The sequence below is a fragment of the Eubalaena glacialis genome, chromosome 3 (genome assembly GCF_028564815.1).
Source record: "Eubalaena glacialis isolate mEubGla1 chromosome 3, mEubGla1.1.hap2.+ XY, whole genome shotgun sequence".
In the NCBI taxonomy this organism is placed as follows: domain Eukaryota; kingdom Metazoa; phylum Chordata; class Mammalia; order Artiodactyla; family Balaenidae; genus Eubalaena; species Eubalaena glacialis.
The window spans coordinates 183518865-183538215 of record NC_083718.1 but is presented as its reverse complement, the minus strand read 5'-3'; the positions used below and the strand labels follow the sequence as shown (position 1 = coordinate 183538215).

General features: G+C 50.5%; 1 protein-coding gene across 2 annotated transcripts in view; it reads left to right on the top strand.

Annotated features, from left to right (window-relative positions):
* TMEM51 (transmembrane protein 51) overlaps positions 1 to 19351 on the top strand; it is a 49220-nt gene that overhangs the window by 23385 nt on the left and 6484 nt on the right. For both annotated transcript variants that reach the window (XM_061187082.1, XM_061187081.1), the window contains exon 2: positions 17958 to 18032. The gene's annotated coding sequence lies outside the window, so the exon portion shown is untranslated. The remainder of the gene's footprint in view (positions 1 to 17957; positions 18033 to 19351) is intronic.

The window sequence follows — 19351 nt, the reverse complement described above, 5'->3', positions numbered from 1 at the left end:
TCCAGAAGCTCATTTTGGCTGCTGTGTGGAGAAGACTTGCTGGGGCCAGGGTGGCAGCAGGGAGGCCAGGTAGGAGGCGATGCAATCGCACAGGTGACAGTGGCAGCAATGGAAGAGGCAGGAAGTAGGTTTGAGAACTGTGGGCAAGTAGACTGACAACACTTGCTGAGGTGTTGAATATAGATATCCTTAATAATCCTTTTTTTTCCTTACTAATCTTAATAAATATTCTTGTATGTGCTTCATTTTAAAATATTTTAAACCAATAGTCTAGAGCAGTGGTTCTCAGCCCAGGGTGTTCTGCCACCCCACCCCAATCCAAGGGACATTTGGCAAGGTCCCAGCTGGGATCAAGATGCTATTGGCATCTAGTGGGTGGAGACCAGAGATGCTGCTAAATAGCCTATGATGCACAGGACAGCCCCCCAGCAAAGAATTATTGGGCCCAACATGTCGATGGTGCCGAGGTGGGGAAACCCTGGTGTAGAGGCATAGAAAGTCAGACATGCAGAGCCCCCTCCTCTCACCCCAGCCCTACAACCCAAAGAGAACCAGTGTTACCAATTTGCCGCACAACTCTCCAGGTGGTACGCTGTGCATATACAGTACGCAGATTTCCTGTATCCTGTCTCATCCCGGAAGGGGTGCTAGGGAAATGCTCAGAACCTGGGAGCGCTGAGCCGGGCACGGAGGAGGGCATCTGTTTGTTTTGCCAAATCTGTTCCCACTCACTGAAGGTCACACCCAGGGGGAGGGGGGAAGGGGGAGAGGAGGGAGGGCCGGCAAGTGGCCTAAAACCTTACTCCTCTATAAACTGTGATAGTCTTTCTTTTCTCCAAAGAGCGCTCTGAAAACTGCACATTGTGATGCGGGCAGCCTCTCTAACTGGGGCTAACTCAAGGAATCCAGGATTTCAGTGCCAGATGACACATTGGGATAATCTAGTTCCACCCAACCTCTTATTTCACAGATGGGAAAACTGAGGCCCAAGGCTTTTTGTAAATGGAAAAAATCCTTTTATCATAGTCTCTTCTTAAATTACTGGGATTTTAATTTCAGATCTCCAATGTAATGCACAGTGACAGCTTATGTTCCTGATTTGTTTTTTTTCTTGGACGCGTCCGTATGTGAGGTTGGTTACAGTGGCTGACAAAGGGGACGTAGTTTAACAAAATTAGAAAGCTAAAGACAATGTATTAAATTTCCCTGAAATCAGAATTAATTTCATTTTGAGAGTGTGTCCTATACTCCAAGATTCTCTCTTACTATTTTTACTGTTCCATTGGTCTTTCTGCTCTGAAAGGATGGCAGTAGCAGAGGGGAGGATGCTTTCTGTTCAGGGTTTGTTTGGCTTCAGTGCCCTTACTAAGTGGAAGAGAAAGGTAGCAACCCAATGGCAGTCTTCTCAAAAGAGCAGGAGGGACTTTACTGGTCTGTGAACTCCGAGGTGTGGGAAGTACTGGTTTCCTCTGTTTTCACTGGCCGAACCGAGGGCAGGATTTGGCGTCATTTTCGCAGCTTTGGGGAGGTCAGGTTTCAATGCAGCCTCAGTTATGCAGTGCTGCCATGGGGGGGCCCTCCTTCCGTCACCATGCTCCTGTCCCTTACGAGGCCTCAAGGAGCCCCCCAAGTGGAAAGAATGAGGCCTTGCCTCTGTAGGACCCCAAGGGAGGACCGGCAGGTCTGGGAGGTCAGTTCTGGCAGCAGTGAGGGCGCCCACACCTGGAATCCAGCTGTGGTCTCCATCGGCCAGCCCTCTCCCTAACACCCCCTCCCCCCGAGGGATTTGGCCTCCTGCCTGGCCAGTGAGAGGGGTGGGAACCTTAGCGAGGAGGGGTGCATTAGGAAGGCTCCCCGGGGCTCCTCTGTACCTGTTTTCCCAGATCCCAGCTGGAGCAGAGCCTGAACACCAAGCTAAGGGGTTTGGCCTTAGACTCTTTGGCACTGGGGGGCCCCTGAAAGCTTCTGAGCAGGCGAGAGACAGAATGAAGAAGGCTGTTTCCTGGAGCTCAGAACGGCAACAGCACGCTGGAGGAATTGGGCAGGAAGGCGAGGCTGGGGCAGGAAGCCAGGTGGGCACAGGGAGGTGGGAGGGCTCACCCCCGAGCGGCAGCAGTGGAAACAGAAAAGGAGGAAGAGGAGGACGAGTGGGTGGGACTCGGGTCGGGATGAGGGAGAGCCAGGAGTCATGGATGAGCAGGGTTTCCAGCCCTGATGAGGAGGATGGCGCCTCCGCCGACGTGGGAGATGGCAGAGGTCACGGAGCCTTCTCCCAGCCTCAGTTACGTTATCTGCAGAGATCGGGTCGTGGGGAGGACACCGTGAGAGTGTGCATGGGAACTGCATGGAAATCAGCAGGCCCCAGGGGGGCGGCAGGCAGGTGCCAGGGGCATGTGAGCAGGGCTTTATCCTGAGGGCCCTGGGGAGCCATGGAAGGGTCTTGACGCCGGTGGTGTGATCACATTTGCCTTTGGGAAAGAGCCCCCTGAGAGCAGTGGAGAGACGGCAGGCCGGGCGGCCGGGAGGCAGGGAGGCCGTGGAGGAAGCCTCTGTGGCCAGTATGCGGGTGAGGTGTGAGGTCAGCCTGGGCCAAGCAGGAGGTGGTGGCCCTCCTGGAGCATGGCCTCTCCCCAGGGCCCAGCTTGCTTGGCCCCTTTGTGCTCGGGCAACCGCCGCGACGAATGCAGGGTGGCCAGTGTGGGTCCCAGGGACCCCACTCTAGGGCTCTCTGTGACCGTGTCTGTACACACAAACCGTGCGCTGGGCCGGCCCCTGCGACAGCTGCCAGGACAGCAGAGGCCTGGCTCTTTGACCAGAGAGGCAGCCGCCGCGGAGTGGGCGCGTGAGGCCCAGCACCAGATCCACCTTTCCTTTCAAAGAATCCGCCCGCCACCCCGAGCCCACCACCGCCCAGCCCCCCATCCGCCCCTCGGCCCCCAGCAGTCTCCCGGCAACTCCCCTGCCTCATCAGGGACTAGATCTTCATTACTCCTGCCTCTCCTCTCCTTTCTTCCTCCTGCCGTGCTTCCACGGTGTCCACTCCCTTTTTGTTCACTTTTCTCTCCTTCTTTGGGTTGTTTGTGCCTCTTTTTTCCTTCCTGTCCCCCTCCCCGATTCGTCAGCTCTCCTGGTTTTTCTTCTCTTTTGCCCCTCTTGGGTGTACAAGGCTGAGGACGTTTTGCTGCTGCTGGCCATCTCGGTGCCTGGCCCACAGGGCACAGACGGCGTCCCCTCGGGCGTGTCTGCCTGTCCCCGACGCCACATGCCCTTCCAGTGCATTCCCTTCCTGCTTCCTTTTTTGCTCTGTGTGTATCTGTTTGCTAGATGTACATCATAACCTTGGCAATAACGTTTTCAAGGACAGGCCTGGTTCTCCCGCCCTCTATTTCCTGCTAACCACCTAGAGGCATTCCCAACCCGGTGATTTATGACAATAGCTATTGGGTGGCGTGTTCTAGGGCACTGCCCCGAGGACAGATTTGCCACCTCTCAGCACTGTGACAGTGTCCTTCCTCGGTCATGGCCACGGCCATGCCTCTGTCAGTGAATGACCCTGACAGTCATCCTCAAAACATTCCAGCCAAGGAGACAGACCCAGTAACCCTGGAATCAGGCCTTGACTGCCCCCTCCCCCCCTTGTTCCAGAACTCCCGCTTGTGGCCTGACTCTGCAGTGAGGGGATGTGGGAGGAGGATGCCCAGGGGAAGGTGGCGGCTCTGTCGGCCCCAGCTCGCTTCGGAAAAGGGAAGACTGGGGGCAACTGGCTGGTTTGGTTTTGGTTTTGGCTTTTAGTCGTTATTTATTTTAATTTTTTTATCAAGCAAAGAGGGTATGTGTTGGTTCACGTAGCAGAAACACTGGTCGTTCCAGCGGGAGTCATGGATTCAAGTCTTGCTCGCTCTCTGTCTCAGCTCTCGTTTCTCCCCTTGCGAGGGCCAGATGGCTACCAGCATGGAAGCTACACCTTGTCCTTCCAGCAAAGCCAGCAGGGGGAGGGCCCTGCAGGAGAGGACGGGACTCCCCCACCAGTATTTCCTGAACAGTGGAGAATCAGGTCTTCCTGGTCCTAGCTGGGCCAAGGCCCAACCCATTGGCAAATAGGAAGATCTGATTGGCCGGGCCTGGCCACGCCCAGTCTTAGAGCCAGGAGAAGGGGAACCGGCACTCAGCATATATGCACTCATCCAGGTAACCCTGGGCAGCCTGGCTCCCCCAGCCCAGCGTGGTCCTTCCCGTGGGCCTCCAGTGACCCTCACTGAGAGTGACCAGTGCAACAGGCTCCAGATCACTATTCCAAGGGCCCCTGTAGAGAATTCTGAAATAACAATAAGCATCCCTCTGGTTACCCGTTTGGGACTTTCCTACTTGATATTGGAGTTTTGTAAAGAGAGGGCATACCTGTGGGATGCCTGTCACTGGCTGGTTTCTCTGAGGTGCCTGTTGCCACATCCCCGCACACCTGGACTACTGCCTGGCCTGTTGTGGGTGTGCAGTGAATGTTTGTGGAATCAGTGACTGGAGAGGGACAGCAAGCCTTGCTCCTGCCCCTCAGGGCCCACCCTCACCGGACAGCACCATCCATCCATCCCTGCCCAGCTTGTCGGGACCACTCAGGAAATAGCAGCTATTTTATCATCATTATAAGTATTGGTCGTGGTGGTAGTTGTTATCCTTGTAATTTCATGGCTGTTGTTATTGTTGAGCCTAGCAGTTTCTGCCGGCTCAGGGAGCAGTCTTGACCCTTGATCACCCTCACCTGCTCTGGCTACCTTTGCTTCGTGATAACCTTCTATGCCAAAATGCATAGAGTTACGATTCCTCAGCTGACCTTCAGATCTAAACACCCTGCAAGGTAGATTAAGGGCCAGACCTTGCATATATTTAATAAACTCCTGTGCTGTCCAGGCCCCTTGTGGGGCAGAGATGATGTGGCGTAGCTCCTGGCCTGAGGGGGACAAGGGACATGACCAGAACACCCACAGATTCACTGGAGACCGTGACACCCACTGTGGGGCTTCCGGGTGGATGATCCAGGTTCGAATCTGGACAGAGCCTGTCGTCTCTGACTGTTCCCCACCCTCGACCCCCTTCCCTCCTCTTACAGTGGGGATGAGGGAGCAGCCAGAGAGAGCTTTGATGATTCGGGCTACAAAGATGATGTGTGAGAGTGTCCAGCTCGGTGCTCGGGCCCAGGAAGGGCTCTGAGTGTGGGTGTTGGGTCACAACCCCTAACACTGTGCTGTGGCAGCTCAGAGAGGGGCAGAGTCCTTGCACATGAGATGGGGCTTCAGGCAGCCCCATGAGCCCCCGCTCCCAGGGGCTGAGCGAGGCCAGGAGAGGTGCAGGGTCAGTGCTCAGCCTGGACCCTTAGCTCTAAGCAGGTTACTTAAAGACACTGACTTGCATCTTTGTCACTGAGTGGTCCTGGACACACCCGTTCCATCTCTGTCATCAGCAAATCTCTGATTCTGATATTACACAAAGGACTGCCATGTTCATGGAAGCAGTGTGTAGATGTTTAAAAACTCCTTCTTTAAAGCATGGCTTGGGGACAGGCGAGAGGCAGGATTTTAGGGGGACTCTGGACTCAGACTATCTGCTTCACAGCCTCGTTCTGCTACTTATTAACGTGAGGCTCTGGGCAAGTCACGTAACCTCTCTGGGCATCTGTAACACAGGGATGGTGGCAGCGTGTTTGTAAAGATTAAATGAGATAATCCAGGCTCAGAGTAAGCATTCAGTGTATGTTAGCTGTTCTTATCATGACTGACCTATGCAGGTTTCTGAAAACAAAAGGCCCTCTTGTAAAATATGTAATCCTCCCCCCATTTGTAATGACACACCTTGTCTATATCCAGGTGCTCCTGATACCTGAGTGGGGGTGCTTTCCCTGGCAGACAGTCAGTGAAATGCCAGTGAACCCCTGATGTACAGGAGTGTGCCTGGGGGCCCTTAGGGTATGCTAAATAATGAAATTAGGAATGAATAATGACCCTCCCCTCCCAAAAGATGTTCACATCCTAATCCCAGAACCTGTGAATTTGTTACTTGGTATGGTTAAAGGGCCTCTGCAGATTCACATTATCCAGATGGGCATGATGTAGTCACAAGAATCCTTGTAAGTGGGAAGCAGGAGGGTCAGAGTCAGAGAAGGAAATGTGACGACAGAAGCAGAGGTTGGAAGATGGAGAGAGGAGGGGCCAGGAGCCGAGGACTGCAGGCGGCCTCTAGAAGCTGAAGCAGGCGAGGAAACGGATTCTCTCCTAAACCCTCCAGAAGCAATGCAGCCCTGCTGATACCTTGATTTTAGACTTCTGACCTCCAGAACTGTAAGAGAGTGAATTTGTGTTGCTTTAAGCCACTAAATTTATGGTAATTTCTTGCAGCATTACAGCAGCAACAGGAAACTAACAGCCCTTCTTGGCGGGGGCGGGGGGTGTCCATAGGTGTTTATCAGATTTTCATCTGTGTTGACGGTCAGAGGGTGAGCAGTCACTGGTCCCCAGCATCTCACCTGGCCCTGGGAGCCCCTGCTGGGTGTTGCTGCAGCCACTTTCCCCACCTCCTCAGGCCCGCATGTTCTCACGGAGCCCATCTGAAATGCAGATGCATGTTTCACCACTAATTTCTTCTCTGGAAGGGCCTCTGAAAACAGCTGTCCTGTCACCCTGGGGATTCGTCAATCAGGGCCATGACAGGTGCCCACGGAGGGTGCCTCCCCTGGTCCTCAGTCACTGCTGACACCAGCTCTGGGCCTGTCTCCAAGCTGCTGCTGCCCGTCTGGACGGGGAAACGGGCTGCGGTTCCAGCAGCGGGAGCGGTAGAGGCACCTCTTAGCAGCTGCCGGAGGCCACAACCTGGCACGTCACTTGGGTTTATCATTCACTCACCCAAAATAGCAACAGAGCCTCGGCAGAGCCCTCCAGCCTCTCACCTTCCCAGGTTTCCCACACACAGGGCGGCGGCAGCGAGCAGTCTCCAATTCTGGGCCACACCTGGCCTTGGTTACATCACTGGGTCCTCAGAAGCAGCATCTCCCTTTTACAGATGTGGAAACTGAGGCTTGCGGAGGTGAAGTGCATTGCCAGGGATGGGTGTACCGAACTGAACAAAGGTCCAACGGACTCTATATTTTTCATGACACCACTAGGTCAGCTACTCATTCTTTCATTTAATTTTTTTTTAATTTTATTTATTTTTTTATTTATTTTTAAAACTTTTTTGGCTGCGTCGGGTCTTTGTTGCGGCACGCAGGACCTTCATTGTGGCATGCGGGCTTCTCCCTAAGTTGTGGTGCAAGGGCGCCAGGGTGTGTGGGCTCTGTAGTTGTGGTGTGCGAGCTCCAGAGCACGTGGGCTCTGTAGTTTGCAGCATGCAGGCTCTCTAGTTGTGGTGCATGGGCTTCGTTGCCCCGCAGCATGTGGGATCTTAGTTCCCGACCAGGGATCGAACCTGCGTCCCCTGCACTGGAAAGTGGATTCTTCACCGCTGGACCACCAGGGAAGTCTCCTACTCTTTCTTTTATTAAATTCCATGATACCACTATGTCATGCTTTTTTTTTTTTTTAAGTTTTTTTTTTTTTCTTGGCCTCACCGCATGGCTTGCAGGATCTTAGTTCTTCGACCAGGGATCGAATCCAGGCCCATGGCAGGGAAAGTGCCGAGTCCTAACCACTGGATCCCCAGGGAATTCCCCATCATGCTTTGCATTTGCTTTGCATTCGTGAACATTTATTCAGCTCCTCCTGCATGGACCAGGCCCGTTCCAGGACTGAGAGAAAGCAGCAAACAAAGCAGACAGAAATTCCCAGCCTCGAGAGCTAACATTTCAGAACAGCTCTGTCCAATAGAAATAGAATGTGAGCCCCACATGTAATTTTAAATTTAACTTTTAAATGGGAACCATATTTTTTTAAAAGGTACAAAGAAACAGGCTAAGTTAATCTTAATAATATATTTTATTTAACTCAGTATATCTGAAATAGATCATTTCAGCATGGAATTAATTTAAAATGTTAATGAGATATTCTTTTTGTCCTACTAAGTCTTTGAAATCTGGTGCGTATCTTACACTTCTACAGCACATCTCACTGCAGACCAGCCACATTTGAAGAGCTCCTTTGCCGCCCGTGGCTAGTGGCCATTGTATTGAACAGTGCAGCCCTTGCATACAGCGAATTCCCACTGGCCATCCCAACAGCCACCTGGGTGTGATTGGTGTCACTCACACCGCCCAGTGGAGCTGAGCAGCCCTCAGTCCATTCCTACCACAATCAGCTTGGGATTACGCTGGCCACACTCAGCTCCGTGGCTTCTCACGGCTGGGTTGTTGTGGAATTGGGGAACCAGCATTTCTTCGTGGGGTGGTGGGCAGAGGTGCTGGGCCTCAGCTCAGAAGGTTGGGTTAATCCAGCCCTTACTCTGTGCCACATCATCGTCTGTGGCCCTTGCTGGGCCACTCTCTTGTTTTATTATTGTTGTTATTATTTCGTTTTCTTTTTTCTCCCCTCCCCCATTCCATTTTATCTTTCCTCCCCGGGGCAACCATCCCAGGGGCATACAATACCCTGATTGGCCAGACCTGGGGCATATGCCCACCTGTGGAGCCAGAGTTTGGGTCAGACACCTGGGCTGAGGGTGGAGAGGCCCTGGCAAAGGAAAATTAGAGTGCTGTTGCACTAGGATTAGGAGTGGTCCCTGGGCAGGAACAACAGCATCCTCTGAACTTCTCTAGGGTGCTTGAGACTAACTGCTGCCCCTCCTTGTTTGACACCTCCTCCTGGAACTTCTGGACCCTGTACTTTCTGGGGACCTTTTCCTCTGCCTGAGGAGTCCTTCTTGGCTTCTTTGCCCAGGCTCCCATCTTTCCCCACCTCTGGCTCTGGCTGTCTCGGAAAGACCATACTGAGTCTTACGAATAAATTCACTGTTACTATTCACCAGGTCTGGGCTGGTTTAGGTGGTAAAAAGCCCTAAGTAACTGTAAATTCAATAAAATAAATCTTTGTTTTTCTCCCATGTAAACAGAGTCCAGAGGTCAGCAGTCCAGGGCTGGGAGGCTAGCTCTGTGATTACCAAGAATCCATACCCCTTCTGTCTTGTCGCTTTGCCATCGTCTACCTCATGTTCCAGCATGGCTGCTGAGATCTAGCCATCATATCTGCATTACAGCCAGTAGGAAAGGGGTGGGGGGTGGGGAAGACATGTCCCTTCCATTTAAGAACCCTTCCTGAATGACCCTCTCCCCGATACTCACTTCTGTTTATATCCCGTCGGCCAGAATTTAGTCATATGGCACGGCCAGCTGCCCAAGAAGCTGGATAAGCCACGGGAAACTGAGCATCAGAAATTTTCTTAACAATGGAGGAAGGGAAGAGTAGATATTGGGAACCACGCGCAGGCAAAACAAAACCATCCTACTGAGTATCAGGCTAGTGAGTTGTTATCTTCTCTCAGGAGGTGACGTATGCTTGGAGGTGAGCTGTGCCCTACAGGTGACATCTCACCTTAGCCAACTGTGTCTGGCACATACCTGAAAAGGTCACCCCTTTTCCAGCACTTAGCTGGGTCCTGGTTGGCACTTACAGATCAGATGGCAGAGAGGAAAGGCAGCCGAGCTGTGTGCTCTGAGGCCCCTGAGGAATCGTTTTGTGCCGCAGGAGTTTCGTCGGGGCTTATCTGTAGATGAAGAGGCCGCTGCAGTATCACCTGTTGGTTGCAAAGAAAGCAGAATGAGTCTTTTTCAGTTCCTAGGAGACTTTAAAACCTGGGGGAGTGAGTGGGTGGTGGTGAGTGTGGGCCAGTAACAGGCTGGGGGAATCCAAATGTCATCCTTCCCTTGCTGCACCATGTCTTGGCACTTCCTGTATACCCAGCACTGTACACTTAATGTGGATAAAGCATTCACTCCTCAGCCCTGTGAGGTCGATTCTGTCTGTACTAATCACCTCTGGACAGAGAGGGATTTAACTCCAACCCTTGCATTGACTGTGCCTTGACCTCTCTGTAAAGTGAGGGTTACAGCAGCACTTCCTTCACAGGCTGCTGGGCGCGACAAGGGAGAAGATGTTGGAAAGCATGGGCAATGCCATGGAGGTAGTAGGCTCTCGGCCAGGAGTAGTTCTTGTTTTATCTCCCAATGTGAAAGAGGTCCCAAGCCCCCTAAAGCAAGCCCCCCTCCCTCAGCTGTTTTTCTCCTTCTCCTCTCCTGCAGGCTGCCCCATTTTAACCTCGATTCTGGTTTTATGATTAAACATCAGTGTCAATTATTTACAAGTCTGTCCAGATGAGTATCAGGGTTACAGGGGACTGAGTAACTCACACGGGGGAAGCTGGTTCTTATGGAGGGGAAATGAGAGGAAGGAAACAAGGAATTCTACCTCCTGACCACAGAGGCTGAGGTCGGCCTAGGGAGGGCTTCCAGCAGCCGGGGCGTGGGGAGGGGGCTCTCCATCGGAGTGTGTGGTGGGGCATGCTAGCTCTGGAATCAGACATATCCAGGTTGAACCTTTGCTGTACCATTCGCTGTGCAACTTTGAGTGGGTACCTTAACTTCTCTGAACTTCAGTTTCCTCATCTGCGAAACGGGGATCATTATAGAAACTTCCTCATTAGGGTTTTGGGGAAAGTTAAACAGGATAGTAAAGAGTAAATCAAAATACAATTATATTAAATAAATAGTAATGATAACTCATTAATGAATATTTATATGAAACATACTAAATTTTATAAATAATAAACAGAATTATTAATAATAATAAAAAATGCGTGGAAAGCACCCAGCACAGTGCCTGGCACTCGGTGAGTGCTTAGGAAATGTTCATGGGTGTTGCTACAATTCCAAAATGTAACCGTTGGAAAAAGAATTGAGTGTGACAAGTGACTTCCTAAAAATCAGAAGCAGGCGGAGGCCAGGGGGCTGGAGAAGGCAGCTCTGGCTGAAATGCTTCAAGTAGGAATTGCAGGTGGAAAGTGGAGAAGAGGGGGTGGGGAGAGTGTTGGACAGCTCAGCTGTGTTCCCAAAGGGCTCTTGGCAGAAGGTTTGGGAACCACTTCTATGGAGGCAGCGTTTACTGTAGCTAAAAAAGGAAATGTCCAGATATGGGCAAGATAAACTTTCTCAGGCTGTGTCCTAGTCTCCAGGATCAGGGCCAGTCTGATAAAGGCCTGGGAACGGGGAGGGCTTTGGTTCTGCAAAGTCTGTCTCTCCTCTACACACCTCTGGTTTTGGTTTAAAGCCCCTCATATAAAGACCACATAAAATAGACATCCGCCTTGTTTTGTCCCCAGGGTTTAGGAACTGTAGCTTTGAGCCACTAGAAGAGCCTGCTGATACAAGCCTGAGAGGGCTAGCCTTTATCACAGTTGCTATCCCAGCAGAGTTAGAACAGGTGCAGACTTGGCTCGAGAGTGGAATCTCGGATTAACCTGTAAACCGGGTCAAGGAACGCTGGCTTGCCCAGCTTCCCTTCAACCTGGTCCCACAAGGAATGGGTGCAAAATTCACCAAGAGATTGGTTTTATCAAGACTAAGGAACTGTGCCTGATTAAACCAACTACTGGGTAACCAAACAGTACAAGTGTGGGCAGGTGCCCATAGAAAGGTATAAACACGAATGCTGCCGGTATTCATTTCCTGTGGCTACTATAAGGAATTACCCCGAACTTGGGGTCTGAAAACAACACAGATTTATTCTCTTGCAGTCAGTTTCGTGGGCTAAAGTCACAGTGTCGGAGGGGCTGGCTCCTTCTGGAGGCTCTAGGGGAGAATCCGAGTGCTTGCCTTTCCCGGCTCTCGAGGCCACCTGCTTTCCTTGGCTCGTGACCTCTCCTCTCATCACGCCAGCCTCTTCCTACCATCATCACATTTCCTACTTCCTCCTTTGACTTTTTGCCTCCCCCTTATAAGGACACTGGATCCACCTGGATAATCCCAGCTAATCTCCTCAAGATCCTTGAGGTCATCACATCTGGAAAGTCCCTTTTGCCATATAAAGTAACAGTCACAAATTCTGGGGATTAAGATCTGCATATCTTTGGGGGCTATTATTCAGCCTCCCACATGCCTTTTCCCAAATTCTGAGAAACACAGGGTGGTGAGTCGCAAATAGTCCTGAAGTGGACCCCGGATTCTTCTCTGTCCCCAACTTAAATGGCCTTGAATTAGCGACCCACCCGTTCTGAGCCTCTTTAAATGTGGATGGCCTCTCACCTGCCTCCACAGGTGTGTAAATGACAGCTGACGTGTCATTAGAGCCGTCGTTCTCTGCCGGGCACTGGGAGAAGGCCCTTAATGCCTTCACTCATTGATATATCATCTTTACTGTCCCTGGAAACTGTCAGGCAGGCTCCTGCCTCAGGGCCTTCGTTCTGTGGGTTCCTCTGTGGGAAGTGCCCTTCTCCCAGATCTCCACATGCTTACTTGGAGCCCTTATCGCCTTCCAGTCTTTGCTCAGATATCCCTTACCCAGTGACTGTGTTCCCTGACCACCAGATTTTATTTTATTTTTTATATTTTTTATTTTTTGGCCACCCACGCAGCATGAGGGATCTTAGTTCCCCAACCAGGGATCGAACCCATGCCCCCTGCAGTGGAAGCTCAGAGTCGTAACCACTGGACTGCCAGAGAAGTCCCCCTGACCACCAGATTTGAAATTGGCACCGCCAGCTCTCCCTCCCGCCCAGCCCAGCATCACAGCTTTCCTCTAGCTTAAATCACCAGCCAACACTCTATAGCCTTTTCTCTGTTAGGCTGGTGGTCTGTGGGCTCTACGAGACAAAGCTTCTGTCTGTTTTATTCATTCCTCTGTCCCCAGCCCTTGAACGGGCCCTGGCACGTGGTAGGTGCTCAGTGAATAGTTTGTGGAGTGCATGAATAAGTACCTGGAACTCAAAACTTGGAGCTCGTAACACGTAACAGCCCAGCGAGGTAGATCCCAGTATCATTCCCCTCTTACAGATGAGGTGACAGGCTGAGAGAGGTAAGAATTCACCCTTCTAGGTAACAGTTAAGTAGCAGAGTTGAGATACGGACGCAGCCTCTGGTCCAGAGCCCACCACATGGTGAGTGGAGTTGACCCTTGCAGTCAACCTCCATAGTCCCCGATTTTAGAAGTTCTCCCCTCTGCCCTCCTGTACTTTGTGCTGCAAAATGCCTCTTGAGAAGGAGAAACCAAACGAATCAAGTTGGTGTCCAAAACGGCCAGCTGCCCAAGGACAAATGGTGTGTCCCGACGGTGCCCAGGTTCACACGAGCCTGGCCGGCAGCCAGTGCCCTGACCGGGGGCAGCGAGGTGAGATGTGCTCCGCACTCCGGTCTCTCCCCACCAGATCCCCAGTCCTCCCGCCTCCCCAGACTCGGAGCTGAGCCTCAGACGTCTGTGCTCCTGGTCACAGGTCGGCCGTGACATCTCGCTTAACTTCATCCTCGTGCCCAGAGGGTAGCCTCAGTGGCGGGACCGTGGAGCCAGCCCTTAGTAACAGGGATGCTGCCCTGCCTTGATCGGAGTTAATCAAGCTTGGCTGAAAGGCTGGTTTTTTGTTGTTCCGAGGATGAGGACGTTCTGAACGGGGAGACTGTGCTCAGGGCCACCACCTCTAAGCTGTGAGACCTGGGCAAGTTTCTCAACCTCTCTGGGCCTCAGTGTATTAAGTGATAACGTGGACGAAGATGGGGACCTCCTCATATGGTTGTTGGGCAGAAAAAATGAGCTAACCCATGCGGAGCGCTTAGCGTGAGCCCGGCACACAGTCAGGGTCCAGGAAGCAGGAGCAGATATTTCACAGGTGCTGACAGCGGACTGGGGCTGGGGTCGGGGCGGCCGGGTTGGGTGGTCAGAGCCTGTACTCGGCCCTGCTTACCAGAGCGGGAGGCCATTGGTGGCTCATCCCTAGAGCCTGGAGAAGGATCAAGGTGTCAGACTCGCTTTGATGGTGACAGGAGCTCTCAGACTCCATCCTGGCAGGGAACACACGGAGATGTCACATTTCCCGAGAAATGTTGAGTGTGGCTGGAGCCCTCGAGATTGGGTGCCCAGCGCCAGCCCTGTAAGTAGGGTCACACGCCAGCCACTTGCTTAGAGAAAGATACCGTGTCAAGCTCCCGAAGAAAAGATACCTGGTTTGTTAACTTGCTCCTTCTGTTCATGGCTCCTGGAGTCTTCAGACTTGAATTTGCCGTCCTTAATTTCCTTCCTTAATTTCACCAACACTCAATGGATTAGCAAGGAGACTGGAGACGTCAGGTCTTATAAAATTCACTGATGTCTTATACTGCGGAGGGGAAGCTGCCTCTTTTCTCTGCAAGAAGTGGTGCATCCTGGGAGGTGTCTGCTCTCCCATCTCTGTGCACTTTCCCAGGCTGAACCCTTCCCACGGGACACCTTATCTCCTCCTGCCCCCAAACTCCGCCCAAGGAAAGGTTATAGATGGCTCCAGGTCCTACAAAGCTGCTGCTTTATCCTCCTCCTTCCTGCCCCCTTCAAAGTGAATTGGTCGCTCTCTCTGTAGCCTCATTTTACGTACCCCGTTTTAGTGCTTAGTGGTGCAAAGCGTGGGCTTTAGAATCAGACATACCTTACCCCTGCCTAGCTGTGTGACCTTGGACCAGTTACTTCGCCTCTCTGAACCTCAGTGTCCTAGGTAGAACTAATAACTATTAAATGATTATGCATGGAAAGAGCTCAACAGAGGGCCTGGCACAAAGTCGGCATCCAACGCACGTTCCCTCTTACCTGATGTTGACTTCCCTTCTATAAGAAAGAATCACCTGTCTTCCTGCTGGACTGTAAAGGTAGTCTCACACATCTGTGTATCCCCCAAAGCCCCTGGCACACAGTAGGGACCCAGGAATTGTTGGAAACAAATTCTTTAAAAAGTCATTTTAAAAGAAATGCACATACGTTACCCCTCATGCTTTGGTGATGAAGTATCTCCAGGGGTGAACTGTGCGTTGCCCATTTCTGGCCTGCGTGCCCCACCCAGGGAGTGGCCCACAGGGACTCGGCCTTGCAGGGGCTGGTGTGGTGCAAGGGAAAGGAGGTGGGCTTCCAAGTCAGCTAGATTTGATTGTGACACTTGAATCTGCAGCTTACAGCTGTGTGACCCAGGGCAAATTACTTAACCTCTCGGAGACTCAGATATAGTGGGGCTAATCATCTTTGAAGGGCGTCTGTGAGGATTGGATGCCTTTAGAAAGGGTGCCTGATTCCTTCTTGAACTGTTCCTATTATTATTGTTACTCTGCCTCGCAGTTTACTCAATATCCTTTCTTTTTCTTTTTCCCATCAGCGCTCTCTGGCTCAGGCAGCCCTCCTCTCTCCTCTACCTTTAGGACTCATTTGCACAGTGCTTTTCATTTTTTCCTGAGTGCACAGTCTACAAGAACCTGTTCTAAAAGAATAGGAACCCGACACCCTTTGACCTTGGCTCTTGGGGAGGTAGCCTGAAACTCCCAGGCGGGACAGGGGCAGCGGCAGCGGTGGCTCAGAGCCTTTCCTCCCGCTCCCACCCCTTCCCTGTGGCATGGGGCTGGAACTTGGTGACAAAAGTGATTGTGGGCTGAAACTTGGCCAAAGGGCCCCACTGAATTCTTCCTTTGTGATGGGAATGTAGCACAGCCTGGTTCCTGCGAATGGAGCTGGGGATCCCTTTCCCAATTATGCAGCTTGGCAGGAAGAGTTTGGGGCTCGGGGAGAATGGTCAAGGAGCCTCTTTGTCACGGGGGCCGGTTGTGCTGCCAGACACCTCCGACTGCCGAGATCTCCTCCCCCTAAAGCTGGCTGGGCTGGAAGCTTCTGGAACTCTGCCTTCCGGGGCCACAGGGCAGAGTTCAAAGGCCACGTGAGGGTCTAGATCAGAGCCCAGGTTTCTAAACTGGGTTCCAGAGAATTGCTGGGATTCAGCGAGAAGCGGGGCAAGGGAAGGCTTGCCCATCAACACTTGGAACCCTGTGCTGTTTCAGCCAGAGCAGTGCTGTTTTCTATCGTTCGATTTTATTTTAATCACTGTCTTCATATTGTCTCTATGTCTATATAGAGAGACTCTAATCCAAGTGTGGACTGGTGATAGTGACCACCCCCAACACCCCACCCCCAGCTCAGCCTGGTGAGCACTCAGATGTCAGAGCTGTGACTACTCTCCCCAGGGCACAGCCCCTCCCCTGCCCCCAGGGAAATCCCTGGCTCTGGCTCTACTTGGTCAAAGATGTATGGGAATAAAGACAGCAGCTGCCCAGGTTGGAGGAACAAAGCTCTGGGTGCTTACCTACGTGCTGGGAAGAACAGGGACCAGCTGAAACCTCAAACCCCACCAGGGAATATTGATAGAGTCACCATCTCGGGTCAGAATGGAAGTCACATTTAACCTGGGTGCCTTTCCCATGTTGCTGGCAAATCATTTGCATACAGACACAACATTTGGGTATCCTGAAAATTAGCTCTATCTAATCCTCTCCTCCTCGGTGCCAACCTTGGACTAGGCATATCCCCTAATTGGTATGGGACATCAGTTAAACTTTTTAACTTGCTAGATAGTCATTCATTCATTCTACAAATAGTTATTAAGCACCTGGTATGGTCTTGGCACACTACGCTGGGTGCTGGGCATACAGAGGTGAACAAGGCAGATGAGAACTTACTTTCAGGGAGTTTACACTCCAGTGGGGGAGACAAGGAAGCAACAGGAAAGCAAAACAAGACGATCATAGACTGAGTTAATGTCATCCATCCATGAGAAGGAATGTCGTAGGGACCGAAGCATGGGGCTTGAGAGTAGCTGGGTGATGGAGGGGACATTATTTATAGTGTGGTCAAGGAAATCCTTGCTGAGGACGTGGCATTTGAGCTGAGAGACAGAAGTAGTAAAGAAGTGGACAAACAAAAGAGACAGGTGGAAGAGTTTCGGGTATCAGGAACAGTAAGTGCAAAGGCCCTGGGGCAGGATATGCTTAGTGTGACTAGAAACAGACAGGAAGCCACAGAGGGTTGGTGAGCCAAGAGATAAGATATGAGAGAGGCAGGAGCCCAGTCTAGTCTGGTGGGATTTGAAGGCCACAGCAGAGGAGTTCAGATTTTATGCTAAGAGTTATGGAAAGACATTGACGGACTTTCAGAATCTCCTATTGCAAAATATTCCAGCCAGTCAAAAGAGTATATATAAGATATATGTGACGTTTAAGAAATAATTTAATAAACATCCTTGTACCCTTCACTATTCCTCCCCAACACCATTTCTCACTCCTCCAGGGAGATAACTGTTATCCTAAATTTTAGTTTATAATTTTGCCTGTCTTCCTAATAATTACAAAGATAAAGCAATACATTGCCTGGCTTTGAACTTCATATAAATATTATAGAATCATGCTGTGTGTGTTCTTCTGCAATTTGCTCTCCTGTTCAACCTCACGTGTGTCAGAATGGGCCACGCTGGTGCATGTAGCTGCAGTTTATTCATTTTCTCTGCTGGCCTATAACTGCGTAGTCAGCTGCTGTCGTGGTTTATCCTTTCTCCTGGGACATGACGTTATTCGATTTTCTAATGTTGAATCATCTCTACATTCTTGGGATAAACCTTTTTTAAAAATGTTGGATTCCATTAGCTGATATTTTGTTTAGGATTTTTGCTTCTGTGCTAGCAGATCGAATTGACCTGTCATTTTCCTCTCCTGCCTTGTCGCTTTTGGGGTCAAGATTACAGATTCCTCATAAAATGACCTGGGGAGTGTTTCTCCTCCTTTTACTCTCAGGAGCACTTGTGTAAGATGGAGAAAACCATGGAAAGATTTTGTCAGTGTAGCCGCCATATCATCATCCTTCTGCAGCCCCACTCTTGGTACAGAATCTTGAATTTTTTTTGCGTGTACCTTCCCTCCAAAAAGCAAACACGTGCCTCCCCCAGGAGTACCTCAAATTGACATGCTCACAGCTTACTTAGAAAGCTGCATTTCTGGTTTTTTACAGGTGGATCCTTAACTCAAGATTTTAGCATGAAGAGTTGTTGTCAGGCCTGCCTGGAGGCTCCCTAGGTAACAACAGGTAGGTGCCTCTCTTAACTGGTTCACCGTTTTCTTGAAAACCCAGATACAGGATCACTCACATATCCCTTCGGGCTGCCTTGAACCTGAGCCATGATGGAGCCAACTCCTGGGTCCAGAGGTGAGTCCAGCTGAGCTGGCACCCCAGGCTGTTCACCAAGGCTCCTCTGTTTTAGGGACATCTTGGAAACTATGTGGTCCAAATTCTCTAAGCACAAAATTAGCTTCTTTCCATTATTTTTGGAAGGGAAAGAACACCATGCTAAATATAACGTGGGTCAACAAGCCAGAAACAAGATAAATAGCTGCCAGCTGCACCTCGGGGAACTGGGTCTCCACACCCGCAGTGAACCGTCGAGATCTTGGTCTCCAGAGGGAGGGTGGAAACGACGAACAGTTTTAAGCTACCATTGGACACATAACCCTGCCATGAACCCCCGCCAAAAACACCTTTATTTCATTTTCTTATTTGAAAAGCAACACATTTCTGTGTTTTCCAATTCTTATCCTCCCAGAAAGAAAAAGAAAATAAAAATCATTCTAATCCCAGCGCACAGAGAAAATAACTGTAAACATCATGGTTTGTATAATTTGAGTGTTTTGAAATTTAATATAATACATTCATTGGTGTCTCTCAACCTTTTCTTCCCCGACTATCGTTCCTTCCCCGAGGAGTCTTTTTAGACCTTCTTTTTGTAATGCTCCCCCAACCCCTGCCCCATGAAATTTTAATGCCGCTGACATGCTGGGTATCTGGAGGACCACAAACTATTGTAACAGGTAAGATTATTTTGCACCATCCCCAAGAGCCAATTGTTTCCCCCCTTGTGGGTGATCTCACCCCATTGAGAATGCAGGGCTTTAAATAATATTAAATAACAAACCTTTCCATAAGAATTTACTGTGTGCTGGTCACATACTATTCTAGGTACTTTAGGTCCATTTACTTTTTTATTTATCATAACTCCCCTATGAGGTGCGTCCTAGAGAGCTTTTATCTCCATTCTTACAGTTGTGGAAACTGAGGCACAGAGAGCTTAAGTAACTTGTCCAAGGTCACTCATCTGGGAAGGTACAGAGTGAGAATCAGAATCCAGGCAGCCTCGTTCCAAAGCTCACCTTTAACTACCAAGCTGTGTTGCCTTGTGACAACACATTCTGATTGTAGAAAATTCAAAATACAGACATAGCGTAAAACTTCCCGAGCCCCCTCCATCCCCAGAAGCAATCTTTGGCACACGTTTGGAATGTGCCCCTTTTCTGGGATTTTACATACATGTTTGCATACATGAAAATATATTGTGTCTTTTTTATTTTAAC